Source organism: Haliotis rubra, unplaced genomic scaffold (genome assembly GCF_003918875.1).
Source record: "Haliotis rubra isolate DU_JTF1 unplaced genomic scaffold, ASM391887v1 Scf1, whole genome shotgun sequence".
NCBI classification, from domain to species: domain Eukaryota; kingdom Metazoa; phylum Mollusca; class Gastropoda; order Lepetellida; family Haliotidae; genus Haliotis; species Haliotis rubra.
Window position 1 is genome coordinate 2,124,922 of NW_025764891.1, and position 20,205 is coordinate 2,145,126.

Sequence of the window (20,205 nt, forward strand, 5' to 3'; positions counted from 1 at the left end):
TGGGACTCTGATTCAAGTTTGGGATACAGAATACAGAATGGACGTAATCTTTGTGACTATTCCACCTCCTGCCCAATTCCATTAATATCATGATTTGAACAACAAATTCGGATGAAATTTGTAATATAAACTTTAACTGTTACAGTTTCGAGTATCTTTGAGTAACTAAATTGATTATTAAGAGTTCTGTAGAAATCCAACTTCGCGAAACCCTCTGAATCTACACTACAGCAATGCTGCTTCATATCAATACACCTTTCCTTAAACTGAGAGATAAATAAAACACTATTTCCTACACCTTGTTGCAGCCAAACTACACCCAAATCATAACTGAATAATAATGATTTAACGTTTAATTCCCCAAAAGACTTGCCATTTTCAGCTTTTCAATATTGAAAATTGTAGGAGTGCTTCCAAATCACATTGTCGGCTTGCCACAGTAACCTTAACCAAAACTTGATTATTTTGACATATTGAAAAACTGTAACATTAGGCCTACCTAAAATACCCCGAGCTAACAACATTGGAGTACCTCTATTTAACGATAACATTAATTTACAAAATCTATCATGAATACCTTCAATATCAGGCGTGGAGTGAAATCCCCAAACTTCGGAGCCGTAAGTAAGAATAGGAAGAACTTTAGTATCGAAAATATGCTCGGCAACATCATGCGGAAGAAGAGAGAATTTACCTAATTTTGACATTAGCAACTGCAATACCTTCCAAGCCTGTTGGGCCCGAGGTTTCTGGGTTAAAAACCAAGACGATCCTGACGATGACAACTGGACACCTAAATATTTATAACATCCAACCACTTCCATTTTGGAGGCACTCAACCAAAACTTTTCACATGAGCGTAATGTACCCTCGTTACGGAAGACCATAACTTTACTTTTAGCAGTATTGATTGCTAGTTTCCATTTATCACAATATTCTGATAATAATTATGACCTTTTCTGCAACACTTATATCCATAACTGCAATGTCGTCAGCAAATAGAAGAATAAATGTAACAAGTACAAAACAAGTGTGTAACAAATACAAGTGTGTAACAAGTACAAAATATACAAATTGTAAAATGTTCTGGAAAAGCAATCTATTTTAACATGTCTTGTCTTATGTTTCTGTTTGGAATCAGTTCATAACACCTTAAACAATAATACAATTGTCAGTGAAAAGGTTTACATTTTCACAAGTCAATGATTTATTTATAGTCACCACTGGGTCATGGGTCAAAAGTAGTTGCAAAGTATGCAAAGTAGCCAAGTCTTAAGGAGGTCAGGTCTGCTGTCTTGTCCTTGGTTTTTACTGGCTGGAGATGTGCAGCATCTTGATTGGATGTTGAATTTAGTTGCATTTGGAAAGTGTGAAGTTTGTTCACTTGCTGTCTTTCTCCCAACCTGGCAAGGTGGTTTGAAAGTCATGGATGGAGGATTGTGACTTTGGTGAATTACAGGTTAGTTACACTTGGTTTTATATAAAAGGAATAAACTACAAAAATATGTTAAATTGTTGAAAGGTTTATTCAGTATTTATTATAGCTGATTTTATGCATTTGGTGGCGGTATATTTTGACATATGGTTAGAAATTGTTGGTGTCAATAATTTCACTTACAATTGATTCAGATTAATGTTTGAGTCCAAACAGATTGTACGTTTACTTTATTGGTGAGAATTAGCATTTCCATGCTAATTAAGGCATACATATTTTAGGTCCTTGGTTGGTGTTTTGTTGGTGCCTCACAACATGTGGCCAGTTTGAAACAAGTTGTCCCATAGATGGTAAGACACGTTGATGTTTCATTTTTGTTTTTAAGATGTCATATGTGTTTCATAATTGCACTTCTAAGAATCTCAATATGTAACTGAACTATTGATTTTGTGATGTCAATTTGTTTTGAGGTCTTTTTATATGTTCAGTGGTAGAGCTGTGATTGTTAATTATCTGAACAATGTGCAATGAAATGAATGTGATGGAATAGATATTTTGATGGAGAATTATATATTCATATACATTGTTTCAGACTTGTATTATTTATACAAACTACAGTAATAAACAAGGAACTTGCAGCCTCAACGGAGTTGTGAAAGAGCCATCCCCGTTACATAAATATTTCCAAGAATGCCAAAGTTACACCATGTTGTCCCTCATAAGACAAATGCTCGACAAGCTCATTGATGAAAAGAGAAAACAGCATCGGGGACATCTGACTGCCTTGTCTTACTCTCGTACTACCCTGAAAAAAGCTAGAGTAACCACCAGGAAGAGATATACATGTCTGGACACTTTGATAAATATTTCTAATATTCCTAAATACATTTCCTTTAACACCACCATTCCAGAGCTTAAATAATAAACCTTTACGGTAGACTGAATCAAAGGCAGCTTTTAAATTACTTTAAGGCACATTAAAATCTACCACGCAGAATATAGAGAAACCTGTGAACAATTGAAAGAGGCGCCTTGGCCTCATTCCAGCTTGTTTGAATGAATTCCTGAGGTTTTTAGGAATTGATAAATCGTTGCAAAGAATGAAAAACAGTATGATTTATAAATGTTGCCTGGTTACAAACGTGCTTGTCGAAACATACCTTGTAAATAATTAAAAAAAACATGGAGTGTTATTTTCAATATTCCATCAGGTAGAATACTAATGAAAACATGTAGGCAATCAGACATGGAAGGAAGGAGCTACGCTTTACTGTATTTTGTTCCTTTCCAACTCGTATGTTCCTTAAAAGAGCTAATCACTCTCCCAGGTATTACAGGAATTACACACACCTGTCCAGAGAATTTCTTTACGTCCAACTACGCTGACACCTATCTTCAGTGTCTACAACACTGCTGGGCGACCACGCGATGTACAGCTTGTACATGGATTCCAAGATCCTCTGTCTGTCGACTTCACGACGGTGAATACTCCGTGCCGTCTCCGGTGAATACCAGCTGTATCTTCACAGAAGCATCGACACCACGTATTGTAAGTTATATGTGTTCTTTCTTCACATAAGGGGGTACATTGCTCGGGAAGTAACAAAGGTCTCCAGGATCCTTGTAAGTAACCACCGTGGTTCGGATGATGACGTTCGTGAATGCTCGTTGTGTCAATACGATGTCCCAGGTCCACAGTCTATTATTTCCCGGCTGCTGTCATGTTGGTAGAATAGTATTTAGCGCAGCAGAAGACTAAATAAATATTTCGTTCGCCGAAGATCCGGGTTCGAATCCCACATTGATTAAATGTGTGAAGTCCATTTCTGGTTTCCTCAGCCGTCATATTGCTGGAAAATTGCTAAAAGCGGCCTAAAACTAAACTCTCTTAGTATCACATTTAGTAAGTACCTCGTTTCGATTGAACAGTTCTGTTACCCAAGATATTCATACCAAGTGTCAAACTTAAAACACATAACCATGAATTAGCAGTTAAGAAAGGTCGATACATGGATATTTAGTAAAAAGGCTCTTTAAAATATCTATACAGATAGAGATATATTCATACGAATATTATAGCATCTACAAAGTTAACAGGGAGCATAGAAATATATTAAATAGGTCCACATTGAAGTTAAATTCCATCCACAACACTGACAACGCATTAAAATGAGGTAATTTAATTTAATAATTTAAGTATATGTCTCCAGCTGTGAATGTCATCTTTCATTTAAACCGATATTCATGGCAGACTTCATTCGACAATGAAGAGCCTCTCACATTAGCTTATTAACGCTCCTCTCACATTAGCTTATTAACGCTCCTCTCACATTAGCATATTAACGCTCTTCTCCAGCTGTACTGTTGGTGAAGTTTAGAACATGCAATCATCGATCGGAGGTTCATGTGGAATATTAATACTGAATTAGAACTACAGTTGTTATAACAAACACTGCTAATATTTTTAAAACCATGATGTAATATGACTGTCCTACCATTATCAAATCTTCACCGGGAAGTGCCTAATCTATACTTCTGGCATATGTTATATTTGGGATTACATTTTCTGAGTAAAGTACACATTCTAGTAGTTTTGCTGGGCTGGACATATTTACTATAATCACTGTTACATATAACACTTTCTAGTAGTTTTGTTGGGCTGAGTCCTGTCCGGAATTCGAACCCACACCCTCAGAGTCAGGCACATAATCGCCAGCACACAAAGTCAGCCACTTAACCCGCTCAGACACCGCGGCTTCAACGAAAATGGAAGTCGGACAACAGGTAGTCTAGACTGCGGACTTTGTGTACGCCTCTGATAAGTATAAATTGGAACCACTCCCACGGCCGAAAGCTATGATTACATATTAAACCACTTTCTCAATGGCATTGTGTATTCATATACTTATGACAGTTTCATATAGCTCTGTAATGTATGTGAAGCTATTATTAAGTGAATTTTGGGAGTTTGTTTAGTTTTGAGATAATTTGGGACAAAAACATATAAAACGTTTACATAAAAAAGGCATCCCGAGGGGACGAAATTGAGCTCCTCTTCTCTACGATCTATTTCTTTAAGCATCAGAAGGCTTGCTCGGGCCTGCAGAATCAACAAACATTTGCCACAACTCAAGCTGCAGGTTTGTCAATGATTTAAGGTTCATCAAGTGTTTGCCACTGATATCGCAATGTCCCCCGCCGCTAAAGAATGGAATATCTATATTTACTACTTTTTATTTTTGGGTCACATACAAGATGCCTGAAATGACTGGTGTCTGCATAATCACCCAATGTAGGCTGTCAACATACTTGAAAACATTGGGTGCAATGTTCTATGAGATATCGCCTTTAAAAAGCTGTCAAAGTATCGTGGTGACCTTGAAGATAAGGTTAAGGTCACCCCCAAAAAATGGTGTCTGTGTAATACCCCAATGTAAACTGTCACCAAATTTGAAGACATTGGGTACAACAGTCCATGAGATATCGCGTTAACAAGAGTTAAAAGTGTGAAAAGTGTCGTGGTGACCTTGGAGATAAGGTCAAATTTACCCAAATCGACTGGTGTCTGCGTAATTCCCCAATGTAGGCTGTCACCAAATTTGAAGACATTGGGTACAACAGGCCATGAGATGCCGTGTTAACAAGAATCGGGACGTACGTACGGACGCCGCTGAATACATAGTTCCCCGTTCCGCGTTGCGGCGGGAGACAATAACTATCAAATAGCTAATTCCTTTGCATTCTTTCACGCACCTTAACTAGAAATATGTAGACTAGTCAGAACCGGTGAAGATCCGGGTTAGAACTGGTCTTCGGCAACACATGCTTGTCGTAAGAGGCGACTAACGGGATCGGGAGGTCAGGCTCGCTGACTTGGTTGACACATGTCATCGTATCCCAGTTGCGTAGATCGATGCCCATGCTGTTGATCACTGGATTGTCTGGTCCAGACTCGATTATTTACAGACCGCCGCCAAATAGTTGGACTAATGCTGCGTGTGGTGTTAAACAACAAACACACCAACCAACCAACCCAACTTCATTTCAGTATATACAACACGACCGCCTCATGACAAGAAGTGTTACCTGCCTAGGTCGAGCAATATTCCAACGGCTCGAGCCTTTTGTTTACATTTCACAACTTTTGAGGTGCAATACAGATTGCACTTTTTACCAAGATTTCAAAGAGTTGTTCTTGAAGTTGTTCTAATCAGTTATGATAAACATGTGGAGGCCATTTCCTAATTACAGGCATCAATGACCAAAATGATGTGCTTATTTTGACTTGTACCTTACGCTTCCGTGCTCTTCAAGTTAACATTCGAGGGGCCTTGTCGTGTGTTTACGACCGGTGTAATGGGTGGCGCAGGGTACGTTCACGTTTTCGCAAACACCCGGTATCATCACTATTTCACAGTCTTATATTATGTTTATGGTACAGTTGAAAGGGTAAAATCGACTCTACTCTCTGCAGAGATTTCTTGGATGTTGCAAGACTTTTGTGGCTACTATGCTCCGAGATGCGATCCCGTCCGCACTGGGCAAAGTACATGAGCCAGAATTTGCTGCCGTTTCTATCGTAGATATACGTACAGAAAACCTTTCAGAAATGTGTCACCTTACAAGGCTTCTCGAGAGTTGGAAGTTGTCGATGAAGTCTTATGTACCACTGGGGCGGTGGGGTAGCCTAGTGGTTAAAGCGTTGGCTCTTCACGCCGAGGACCCGGGTTCGAATCCCCACATGGGTACAATGTGTGAAGCCCATTTCTGGTTTTCCCCGCCGTGATGTGTTGCTGGAATATTGCTAAAAGCGGCGTCAAACCAAAACTCAGTCAGTCAGTCTTATGTACCACTACAATATTCCAGTCATATTATACGAATGCTTCATCCTCTACATGAATTATGCTGAACAGGATAAGCTCATTGAGGCAGTTGACAAAGTGAACTTGTGCAGGAAGCTTATACAGACAGACAGACAGACAGACATACTAACATTTATCTTACGTGTCTTTTTAAAAAAAATACATACTACTTGGGGTTCTACCTAATTAAGTCTTCACGCATTACACAAGGCTCTGCTAAATTAGACCAAGAATTTGAAATTTGCAAACAAAGGAATTGCAGCCTTACATTTAAGTCACATTCTAAGACAAAAATCAGTTTCCCCAAATGTGCCAAAATATTTCAAATTTCAGTAAATACCAACAATTTCGTTTTACTATACGAACACAATTTCAGCAAGGATGTTCAGTTATAGGACTTTTCAATTCATGACATACGCCAGATATCACGTGGCTGAAGAAGTTCATTGTACAGCTACAAACATGTAGGTTATATCACCACAGGCAACCTTCGTCAGCTATTCAAATAAGGACCAAAGTATTGTGAACAGTCGTGGACCAGTTAGAAATACAACTTTATGGAAGCTGTTTTTGTCCTAAAGATAATAAAGTTGTTTAACAAACTATCATTAAAATATTAACACAGTTCAATGTTTGTTACGAGGGAGGAGTGCAGAGAAAGGACATCCAGGTGTTCGAGAAGCACGTTCACAGACAAAGTTATTTATTCATTAACCTGTGCTGTCCCGTCTCCATCCGTTCTCGAACACCTGGCTGTCCTTTCTCTGCACTCCTCCTCGTAGCAAATAGTGAACTGTGTTAATATTTTAATGATAGTTTGTTAAACAACTTTATTATTTTTAGGACAAGAATTCTGCAAAAACCTCACAGAGTGGGTATGATGTTTTGATTATGATCAGCGTTTCATTGAGTATGTTATGTTTATTAGTTTTCGAGTTAGATTGTAATTCATCGGTCCGCTTTTGAGCCAAACGGACTCCATGATAAGATATTCCACGAATTATTCAGTTTAAGATACATCAGTCTTGTTTCTGTCTCTATTTTGGGACTTATTACAATTGAAATAACAGTTATTTTAATTGCCTATTCAGGAAAAAGAAACATACATGTGTTACCAAAAGCATGTCTCAAAGATTAACTATAATCCTTAATACTAATATCAAGAAAACCCTCTGTGTATTCACAGAACATATATTTACGACAAGAGGCATTAATCACCTTGTGCAGTCTCAAAAGTTCGATGTGATTTACCCACTGGAACACAATAAAGGAAACGAGTGAGTCTGCCTGATGTATGTCGTGTTCAGATCTATGCTTGACAACAACAAAACTTTCAACGAGGCTGTATGCCAAATGGCTGACTGCTGAGTATGGTTTTACGCCGTTTTTAGCAATATTCCAGCAATATCACGGCGGGGGACACCAGAAATGGGCTTCACAAGTTGTACCCATGTGGGGAATCGAACCCGGGCCTTCGGCGTGACGAGCGAACGCTTTAACCACTAGGCTACCCCACCGCCCCAAATATGTAAAATGGGATGACATCACTATTTGATAGTATGTCATCGTATGTTATGACGTCAATCACTGGATTATGTGGTCCAGACTCGATTGTTTACAGACAACAGCTGTAAAAATACTGAGTGTTGCGTTAAACAAACAAACACATGCTCATAAATAGAGCTGTGGCGATATACCGTAGTATCGATGATACTTTTTCTGACGATAAATGATATATCGATACTTTTCTCGTATGTATCGTTGACCTTAAAATCGTTAATTTTCACTAGTATTTGACGGTTATGTTACTTGCTATCAAAATATACTTTTTTAAAGAAAATAACAAACGATGGCATATCGTGATATGCATCGAATCGAATCGTATCGTTCCAAGATATCGCGATACGTATCGTATCGTGAAATTTCTGTATTGTCACACCTCTACTCACAATATAGTTGGAATTATACGATCGACTCTGATTTCAGCGGAGACTTCTTATATATGTGGCAAGGATTTTGTTGCGAATATTTTTATGTAAAACAAGACAGCTAGACACCGAATCTATAGTTTAGATAATGATGCATTTGGAAAATTATAGTTTCTATGTGTCTACTGCAAAAACAAAATCACCCTTTGAATTTTGAACATATGTTCCATTTGTTATAATAATAGTAAATGCATTAAGAGGTGTTTTAGGAGCAGTTTATACTAGTATTTCACGAAACACCAGAGAGTTATTTGCATTACAGCAACAAAGGGAGTACCACAAAATAGGAAAGGTCTTAGGAGGTGTTGTGTCATCTATAACTACATATACATTGAATGGGATTGCACTGCTTTGCACTAGGCTGGCAAATGCATTGATTACAACGCTAATGCATCTGCCTGAGTTGTAACACTCAAACACAAATATGTTTGTTGCTTTTCTTTTAACGCTGCCAAAATAATGTTGCTTCTATATGGCAGCGGTTTGTGAATAATCGAACCTGGACCTCTCATAATCTAAAATAACAAAATGTAAAATTATTTATGTCGCACAGTTTCCTATATCCAAAACCTGTATATGAATGTACCTCTTGCCCTCAGAGTAAGCATCACCCGTGTGAAGGACGTCCTTGTGATGCAGGTCAGACCTGTGTTGCTGTGGAGGCTGCCTCCAACTTCATCTGCCTATCTTCGCCAGGTGGGTATATGTTGACAACAAGACTCTTGGTCACATTTAACACTGTTTACACATAAAAGTGTTTATAATACAACTCTGTCACATGAAGGGGGTTAATAATACATGTAATTGCCGGTGTAGGAGAAAGACCGGATGTCACTCCCCAAGACCAAGACAATTCCTAGGTTCAAATCACTCTAGCGTGATTTTATTCAATTCACTCCCCTCATATTCCCCCTTGTCAGGATGACGCTTCTGCAATTATTTCTCTGATTTTCTTTCAAACAAGGCATTTTGACAACCGAAAACGCCTCATCTCTCATATATGTGTATTTTTTGCATAAAGATTCAAAGTTACAAAACAAATCTCCATAAGACTATATGACAAAGTGGATGACTTTGAGGTTCAAGTGGTCAACTTTATGCAGAGCAATATCAAACTGTGTACAACCAAGAAATCTTTTTCTACCAAGATATGAAAACGCGTCAAACGAGTTTCAAAAGATGTTAGATGAAGATTACAATACTGAAGGCCACAACAACTATTTCCTGCGCGAACTATTATGCACCAATGACGTCGATGCAATTCCCAATTATTGATTGTACCATGTGTTGGTGTGATTTCGCAGCTGATTGCATCAGTTTATTACAGTTGTCACCCGTGGGGCATAACACACTCACATTTCTGACAGTGATTCATCAACATCTGCACATGATATAAACGTAATCATACAATCAAGGTTTTATCTGTAGAAAGTGATTTGTCGATTGAATTGAGGCGTTTTTAAAAGTCAATAACGATGTGTTCTCGCCACCTAATCCTGAAAGATCCCTAATGGCACCATTCCTGTTTCAGTTGCGGTGACCTCAACTTCCCTTGTAACTACGTATACAACGCTTGCTGCAACTACCATTACTTCTTCCGCTACTGCCAATTTCGCTACGACCACGACCACCACTCCTACAACTACAACCTCTGCAACTACTACCACTCCTACGGCTGCTACTACTGTTACTACAAATTCCGTCACTCCTACTCCTTCTACTACGACCACTACTACTACCACCACTTCTCTTACGACTACTTCTATTGTTACAACTACTACAACTACCACTACAACTGCTACTACTACTACTACTACTACTACTACTACTACTACTACTACTACTACTACCACAACTACAACAACTACTACTACAGCAACTACTGCCACAACTACACCTCTGAAACCATGCAGTAGGAACATTTTTCTTCACCAACTATACGAAATATCCGTCACATTCATAAAATGCAAAAATAAAACAATTCTGCAATAGTTTGTGTGTACGTCATCCGAGTTCAGAATTCTTTATTAAACGCATGTTTTCCCGTTTCACACCTGTTGCCATGGTGACCAATTATATTATTACTTCACCATCACCCAATCATCACCTTCAAGATGAGTTTACATCCAGTTATACTTCTACCAATTGTGCTGTGAATGTTTTCAGGTATATCACCACGGGGTCATGAACTACCAACCAACCCCTACATCCAGGGACGTAGCTATCATAGTAAAACAAACCGGGCTTACAAGTCCTCAACTATCTAATATAAAGCTTTGCAACGTACGGTTCTCTCCAGGGTACGTTCCGATAAATCTCCACTATGCCACAAGCGTAGCCCTGTTATGACTCAGGAATGGTGTATGGCGAAATGCAGGGAGAGAAATCACACCTATGCTGGTCTTGAGGTAAGTAGGTGAGTGAGTGAGTACTGTTTTACGCCGCTTTTAGCAATGTTTTAGCAATATCACTGGAAATGGGCTTCACACATTGTACCCACGTGGGAATCGAAACCGGGTCTTCGGCTTGACGAGCGAACGCTTTAACCATTATACTATCCCACCGACCCCTGGTCGGTGGGAGTAGGTGAGCTCAGGTAAGAAGGTGAGCTGCAGCACCTGAGTAATTAATCGGCGTGTCAGCTTAATTGACACAATTCTAGACGTTTTTAATTAGAGTGAACTTTTTGTGCTGAATGTGACGAGCAATCATTGCTGAACACAAATGTCTGTCTTTCGACTATACCACGAGCAAGTGTTTATGAATCACTATCACAAGGAGTGAGTGAGTAAATATGGTTTTACGCCGCTTTTAGCAATATTCCAACAATATCAGGACGGGAGACACCAGAAATGGGCTTCAGCACTATCACAGTTTGCTGACATCGGGTGTTCACGAAATGGTGAGCTTATCCTGCAGCACCCGTTATAAACACATGTAAAGGCAATGCAAGTCAATTGTTAACATGAAAGGTTTGGGAGCATACAGTACAAGTCAAAAAAGGGAATTGCTTCCGACATTCTTGACACTGATATAAAAAATTGGAAACGTCCTTCACATATCTGCCATGCCAAACGTTGTTAGTTCGGATGGAAGGTCTGGGCACATTTCTTCCTCACTTACCAATACTGGCCTCTCCTACACGTGGCATTATTTGATATGTCACTTCTAACAAGTTCTTTGATCACCAAAATTGTGTAATGATGCATACATATAATGGTTTACCCACTTAAATTTCGTCCTCAGCAACCATGCTTGTCATAAGAGGCCACGAACGGAAACGGATCTCCCTTTGACTAAATATACAGATATGTAGAATATTTAATTTACTAACCGATGGTGTAAATTCAAGTGCAAATACGTAGGCAGTTTGAAATTGTTGACACATTTAACTGTTGTCCGAAATTGTATTATACTTTGAAAAACACAGTAAATTTCCGCACTTTTTTATCGTACACCGGAAAAAAAGCACTGTGCGACGATGTATTTTCTTGTTGGCATCTTTAGGGAAACTGTGAGAGAACAAAATACTGCCAGATATCTGATGTTTAATTCCCCTTTGAGATTTCCAGGCAGAGCAGATCACTCACACCACCCATGCTCCTTACGAGCCACAGTCAACCTAATATACTCACCCAAAAAAGAAACGCATCATGAAAATAGCAATTTCATGTAGCAATGAATTAAAACGTGATTCATTTTACAAAAGGTTTTGCTCTGTTTATGAGTCCTATGGTGTTTATGTTTTGAAACATCACAACAAAACGCACCATCCGTAAAATACCCGTATTTGATTTTCAATTTCGGCGTGTAGTGTCACAGAGTACACAATTCACATGCAATGCACGTGAAAGTTGGGGATTAGATAGTCTCAATGATGGGTATAAAAGGTTGGTCGCTGTCTGTCGATTATTCACTGTATTTGGAATATTGTTGACGAACGCAAAATGCCACGTCTACATATAAGTGAAGCCAACCGTCATATCACCATTGGTTTGCTTGAAGCTGGCCAGTCTTAACGTGCAGTTGCCCGACACATGAATGTTCACCAAAGCACCATTTCACGGCTCTGGGAGAGATATCGCCGGAAGAAGTCGGTAGCAGATGCCCCTCGTAGTCGGCGACCTCGAGCGACCACTGCGGCGCAGCATCGCTACATCCGGGTACATCACCTGCGTCATCGAACAGCTGCGGCGACCAGTACCGCTCGACAAATACCCGGATTGAGGAGGCTTACTGCACAGACAGCCAGGAACAGGTTGAGAGAGGCGTGCCAGAAGACCTTATTTTGGCCCATCGAGTTCAATGCTGCACCAACGGTCAGGCCTGGAACCTACCAAATTGGCGTAGAATCTGGTTCAGTGATGAATCACGATATCTATTGGTGCGACGCGATGGAAGAATGCGGGTGTACAGACGTCGATGTGAACGTTTCGCCGAAGCTTGCGTTCCCCAGGTGGACAGATTCGGCCGGGAAAGTTTTATGATGTGGGGAGCCATCACCTGCCGTAGGAGAAGTGATTTGGTGATGATCCAGGGCAACCTGACAGCTCAACGGTACTGTGACGAAATCCTACGCCCACACCTCCTTCCAATCATTGATCGCCAGAGGGAGTTGTTTCAACAGGACAATGCCAGGCCCCACACAGCACGTCACACTAGAGACTTCCTCCAGAACCACAACATCAATGTGCTCCCCTGGCCCTCAAGATCATCGGACTTAAACCCGATCGAACATCTGTGGGATGCCCTGGACAGACGGGTGCGACGCCATAACCCTCAGCCCCAGATACTTCAGCAAGTCGCACAGGCACTACAGGCAGAGTGGGCTGCGATTGGGCAACACGAGATTCTGAGACTTATTTGTTCGATGCCGAGGCGATGCCGTGCAGTTCTGGATGCCCACGGTGGTCACACGAGGTATTGACTTCAGCGCCACCACACGTCTCGATGTGACACGCAAACTGACTTTCCTCGAGTTGGTGCCAAAGACGGATAAGTCTGCATACCCATTGTGCAATTTCGCTATATTTCATTGACTCATACAGCCTACAAGATGTTTCAAAATAAACATAAAAATACAGTTGAAATTCCTATATGCGTTTCTTTTTGGGGAGATTATATTTACCAAAGGCGCCACAGCTGTTAGTAAACATCCATATACAAATTCGATGTTTCCTTTCAGGGTGGTGGGGTAACCCAGTGGTTAAATCGTTCGCTCATCACGCCGAAGGCAATGGTTTGATTCCCCACATGGGTACAATGTGTGAAGCCCATTTCTGGTGTCCTCCGTCGTGATATTGATGGAATATTGCCAAAAGCGGCGTAAAACATTACCTACTCGCTCACTAATAATTCCTTTAAGGAATTCATTCTCAGGTTCTCCAAAAATGTTTCTGATGACATCCATACAGTGTGACTGGAGAAGAACATTGTATTTGCCTTTTCCAACAGTGCCCCCTTTCGCTAGAAAGCTAACTATCGTGAAATGAATACTCGGTATGGGTGGTGGGGTGGTGATATGGAGAAGCATGATATTTCGAATGCCCCCTCCCCCATAACATTTATGTACAAAGTACGTGACCCCCCTGCATGCCATGTACAAAACCAATGACATCCCCTAGTCAAGTGTACAAAATTGATGACCTCCCCAGAACAAAATTGGTGACCCCATCCCCCTTAAAAGAAAATCATCATCAAACCCAACCCCCATCCCCCAACCCCTAGCCATCAATTATGAACAGTCCCTTTGTATTCGAGATATCATGTGTACACTGTATCGTTGACCGGCATTTCCTTCTATTCCAGTTCACATTCAGCTGCTTCTGTGGCGACACCTATGATGCATCGGTTTACACAAGGAGGGCCAATCAGCAGTGCAACACGAAATGTGCTGGGAATTCAGCCCAGATGTGCGGGGGCAGTTGGAGATTATCAGTGTTTAAATGTCGTTGACACAGGTTGATTTGATATGTATATGGGAACAGTTGTGCTTATTGTTCCCATCGAGTTCAGTGTAATTCTATTTTGTTCACAGAACATCCATCGCGCACAGACACGCATGCATACTCGCGCACACAAACAAACACACACACACACACACACACACACACACACTCCATAACTGAAAAAGTGAGGTTGCCGAGAGGAATACCGATGTAGAAAAGGCAAAAAACGTCGCTGAAAAAAGAATCCACAAAGACTTCGCAGCATTACGAGTTGTCGTATAGGTTATCCCCGTTATGATTACGGGGGCGGTGGTGTAGCCTAGTGGACAAAGTGTTCGCTCGTCACGCCGAAGACTCGGGTTTGATTCCCACATGGGTACAATTGTGAAGCCCATGTCTGGTGTCCTACATCATGATATTGCTGGAATATAACTCATTCACTCACTCATAGGATTACAAATGGCGTAGTGATATGAACGCTTCGTGGATTGGGACCCTGAATGCAGTTCTTATAGCCAAGACTTGCTTCACCGCAGACTGATGATACAGATGATATTGCTGTGAAGGACGATGTCACTCCGGACACCATACGTCATAATACGTGATATTGTGACATCGTAACCGACAGGGTAAATTCAAGTGCAAATATTTAGGCGGTTTGAAACATGGACACTGTTTACTGTTGTCCGAAATTGTATTATATGTTTAAAAAAACGCAGCAAATTTCCCCGCTTTTTATCGAACATCGGAAAAAGCACTGAGCGACGATGTATTTTCTTTATGTTGTCATCGTTAGGGAAACTGTGGGAGAACGCCTGATAATTAATTCCCCTTTGGGATTTCCTGGCACAGCAGAGCGCTTGTACCACCCATGTTCCTTACAAGTCACAGTCCACCTAATATTACTTAAAGACGCCACAGCTGTGCCTATTTCTGTTGCATAATGTCTATGTAATAACATATTTCTATGTAATAACATATTTCTGTGTAATAACATATTTCTGTGTCATTAACACGACTGTGCACAGACACACGTTACATTCTTATTGTATCGTTTTCTTTGCGTAGCGTAACTAACAATACCTCTTTCAACCACTGTTGACATATATTTACCAGTGGATTCGTGTTGTTTATTGAGAAGGAACACTCTTTTACTTGTTTGTAAATGTATTACAATTTTTTGTGTCCATGCCTGTCGTTTCTTGGTGTGTCAAATGGATAAATAAATAGGTGAGGTGAGGTGAAATGGGGTTTAACGTCGCACTTAACAATATTTCGCTCATATGACGACGTGCATGCATGTGTATGTGTTACTGCTTGTACTGGCTCAGACTTAAGCTGGTTTTATAGTGCTAGCCCACTGAGATACCATGCCGCAGTTAAACATGAATACCCCACTCAGACACATTATACTGACTCCGAGCCGACAAGTCCTTGTGTACCAACCAATGCCGAGCCCTAGGCAGGGACCAACAAGTACCATATTTAAACGTCTTTTGGTATGACGCGGTCGGGGATCGAACCCGCGACCTTTCGCTCTCCGGACGGACGCTGTAACCACTACATCTCGGAGATAAATATAAATAGGATTAACGAGTGAGTGAGTATAGTTTTACACCACTGTTAGCAGTATTCCAGCAATATCACGGTGGGGGACACCAGAAAAGGGCTTCAAACATTTTACACATGTTGGGAATCGAAGCTGGGTCTTCGGCGTGACGAGCGGACGCTTTCTAGGCCACCCCATCCACCCAAATAGGTTTAAACGTACCTTGTTTGCACAGCAAAAATAACAAGGTTTCCAGATTTCCGGAAACCTACATGAAACTGGGTAATGCCAGAACCATGTAGGTTTCCGCTCACGGAAACTATGATTGTTTGTTTCCGGCAGTTTCCTGCGACTGAAAACTGTCGGAAACAAACAAGGTTAGTTTCCAGAAATGGAAACTGACAGTAAAGTATCATTGTTAGTTTCCATTGCATAAAGCAACTGATGGTTTCTATTAGTGAGAACTTGAATGAAACGATCAAAGAAAGATAAATCTACTTTATTATCATTGCGAAATTTAATAGCTACATTTTGAGCAGATATGAAATTAAATCCAAGTTTATTTGCAGTTTGAATCCATAAGTGGAAATTTTCTTGTAGCCCCCGGACAAGTAAGATACCATTATGAAAGCTGACTTGTCCCGGGCGTCGGGCGATGGGGTTTTTGAACCCCTGCTATGATAAACATTAGCCAAGTATTTTGAGATAGGTTTCTGTCATAATTAAGTTTCACATAGTATTTATATTTTTACCTCATAATCCTAGCATAATTAATTATTATTATATTTCTATGCGCTTTGAAACCTCATAGAGAATTGCACGATCTGTTTTTAGTGAATTTATAAAATGACTTTAATTTCTAGATATGTTATAGAGTACCTAAAATATAAGTGAATCATATTTCACACACATTTGTCTGTCTCGCCTAGAAGAACTTCACAGCGAAAAATTTGAAGGTGAATTATTTTGTTGAATGCTACAACAAACAAGAAGAAAATACAGAGAACAAACTATAGTTTGGCATGAAATGTATGTGGACCCGGTTTTTTGTAAATATCTCTTCATCCAATGATCCAATCGATCTCAAACTGTGCAAGTGGATGTTTTGTCAGACAACCTAATCACATTGTTAATCACCGATTTTATGCATTTGTATTAAAGAATCTGTTTATGTAACTGTCAACAAAATAAACAGCCGATCGCAGACGGCTTGCAGAGGGAAGGAACCAGTGACCTGTAACAGCGGCAGTGCTATCGTTTAATCCTTTCATCTGTGTTGTTTTTTTAACTCAGTTGATAATTCCTTTTGCTGCACCTCCATGCATGTATTACATAACATGAAATACATCAGACCTTAATTTAAATATTTAGTGCAGACTTGAGAAATGCTCAATGGGAATCTTTGTCGGGTAATCTGAGTGGTGTAACCACTAATTATACCTGTTATAAATTCATTAATTTGACCATAATTGAATGATGACAAATAAACAGGTGTAGGTTTATATCAACAAACACGGGTTATAGCAATGGAGTAGTGATCGCTGTATTGCATGCAAATTTAATTGCCTAAAACACTTAGGGGTCGACGCTGTTTGAGGATATGAACGGAACTTCATTGTTGCATAATAAATGCAGCATTTGCTGTGTACAAAAGTTAAAAAGTATGTATACCTAAATACCAATTTATTGCAAGTAAATCTTGCAATAGCAAAGTGAGGATGGTTTACTTTACGGATTCCAATATATCAAATGCGTGGTTTTAATATAACAGGTCATCAGGCATCACGTTGTTTCTTGTAAAAAACACAGAAATAGCATTAAATTGGATCGGTCATCATACCATCGACGCATCAGAAAATCTGAAAAAGCTTACACTGCTGCAATGCTTTATTACAATCAGACTAGAACTACATCCACCGTTCTTATTGTTTCATTGAAAAGGTTGAAGAAATTCTGCCAAGGTAGACAGCTGCCCAGTCCCTGGGTCCGTCCCGGTCGATGGAGCAAGTGCTGTCCACCTGGCAGCCAGACCACGTGACCGGAAGCGCTTGATTAGGAATGAATAAGGCCCCGCGAGATGTGATGGTCATTGCAATAACAAACAATTTACATAAACACATACTGCAGCTATCAGTGTTTTTCTAAAGCTTTGAAGGGTAAGCAGACTATTGGCATGTTTACAATAGATTTAAAAAATAATTGAGCACCCATAAGTCTTTGTTTGAAATGCCGCCATCTTTGTTCAAACGTACAAGCACGACATTGGAAAACTTCGTAATTGTTGTTTTGAAGTAAGGTCTATGAGAGTATGGTAGTAGAAATGGCAGTCTGTATACAATTTTCTTGAGACATGGCAACATATTTCACAATCGAAGCTTTGGAACTGAGGATCCGGAAACTTGATAGCTAAGATCAGGGATACTCTACAACAGGGATAGGTCACTCGCTTGCTTTCTTTACCATTTGTACTAATTAACGTGTGCCTCGTCATGCTCCAACGCACACAGTGACTTGGTTCGGTCCCAGCGCAACTTCGGCTGCGTTTAACAGTACTTCAGCCAGTGTATTGTATCAGTCGGAATTTTACAATGAATGAATGAATGAATTAAGAGCAAGAATTTTATGTGAATGAATGAAAGAAATTAAGAGAAAGAAACAAAAGAAAAAAACATATGTGAATGAATGAAAGAATAAATGATACACCACGGCCATCCCTCCCCAAACATGCTAAAGAACGCAAAACTATCGGTAGAACACATATGTTAACATCAGCTGTCCTTTTTCCAAAAAAAAATTACTTTGAGACATGTTTTACATTAGTAACTAATTCAGATATCTTATTGCATGTGTGGAACGGACATGGCAGGCATTGACAGAATGTTAGCAACGACACTGTCACAAGACCCTCAAGAACAGAAAGTTTAGAACTATCACGAAGCGTTAAGCAAACACCTTCCAGTTTTGTCAAGTACTAAGATCAACAAGAAAGAAAGAAGTTTTAGAACCATAACACTCCAAAAATCGCAAAAGCACCAATGGCGATATGTCATATTTTCACACACCTCAAATACACACTAACAAAAAAAAAACAAAAAAGTATCAATGTAACTTGTAAAACCTTTCACCTGATGGTATATTCCCCATAAAAATTAAAGGTGTATGTGAAAGATGTTTTAGAACAATAACTAGAAACACCTCAAACAACGCCCTGTAGTATTTCAATGGCAGATCGGCGATATGTCATATTTTTCACACACCTCAAATAACACTAACAATTTTTTTAAATTATAAACTATCACTATTACTTTCAAACACACCTTTCACCTGATGGTATATTCCCTCATAAAAATTGAAGGTGTATGTGAAAGATGTTTTTGAACAATAACTAGAAACACTCAAACAACGCCCTGCAGTATTTCAATGGCAGATCGGCGATATGTCATATTTTTCACACACCTCAAATACACCCTAACAAAAAATTTTTAGTTATAAACCTATCACTATTACTTTCAAACACCTTTCAACTAAAGGTATATTTCCCTTCTAAAAATTAAACGAATATGTGAAAGAAGTTTTAGCGATATAATTTAGTCTTTCTTCGCTGTGTAACTGAGAATTGAAGCCAGTGAGCTACAACATGCCCACTTGAAACTTTACTACAGAGCTACTGTACTTATACTGACACTAATAACAGTTATTTGACTTGAAATGAAGTGACAGAATAGGTAATTTATCTTCTACGTGTAGGTTTTCAGTTGTCACAACACTCAGCGTATGTAATCAGCTGTTGAAAATAAACCGGGCTCAATCTTAAAAACTACGCTGCCGCCATATTGGCTACACTGGTCACGTGACGAGCCGAGGCATAGCTTAGGAGCTTTCCGAGGAGTGACCACTCCCCTTTATAGAGTCTCCCTGCTAAGATACATAGCGTTCACTGACATAAACGCTATGCAGCACCTCCATAGGCCGCAATCGTTACGATTTTTGCGCACGAAAAACTTATATGAATTACTTCTTTGTACTTATACCTACACGTGCGCCCTATTTTCGTTATCAAAATATCCAAAAATATATATTTACAAGCCATCAAACATCTCAGTCGATCGCTCACATATGAGCGGGGCCATTTTGAATCACGTGACCTGTGACGCGGAGGGGATATCCCTCCCAAAAATAGTAGCACACGTGTTCCATACCTCGTTGCTTGTTTACAACAAATATTCATACATTTTAGGCAATTAAAACGATTGTACGGAGATTTTCGTTTCCAATCTAGACTGACTGACCATCCCTGCTTTTTCAACAGCTGTTTTCAAAGGAATTGCTGGTGAGTTTTCAATGCTTCATATAATATAAGATTATTGCTGTCACCTTCACAGTTCCATGGGTGTCTCTGTACTACTCCTGAATATTTGCCTAC